Genomic DNA, 284 nt, shown 5'->3' with positions numbered 1-284 from the left:
GTGAGGCACGGAGCAAGCGAGGGTGGCTGGGCACGGGGGACCCCTTGCCTTTGGGATTCCCTCTTCTCTCTTCCATCCGAGGGGAGATTTCCCCTCCAATGAATTAATGAGCGTTGTGGAAAGGCGGCTGGTGACAAGCCGGTGACGCTGGCGGCTGACGCCAGGCTGGGGAGGAGCAGGAGGCTGGAGCGAGCGTGCTGGGGAGCACGTCGGCACCGCACAGCTCCCAGCGCTGCCCGCGGCTGCTGGGCTCCTGCCGGCGAGGACAACCAGGGCAGGGGGGG

Source organism: Buceros rhinoceros, unplaced genomic scaffold (assembly GCF_000710305.1).
Source record: "Buceros rhinoceros silvestris isolate BGI_N320 unplaced genomic scaffold, ASM71030v1 scaffold32043, whole genome shotgun sequence".
Classification (NCBI taxonomy): domain Eukaryota; kingdom Metazoa; phylum Chordata; class Aves; order Bucerotiformes; family Bucerotidae; genus Buceros; species Buceros rhinoceros.
This window is presented reverse-complemented; position numbering follows the sequence as displayed.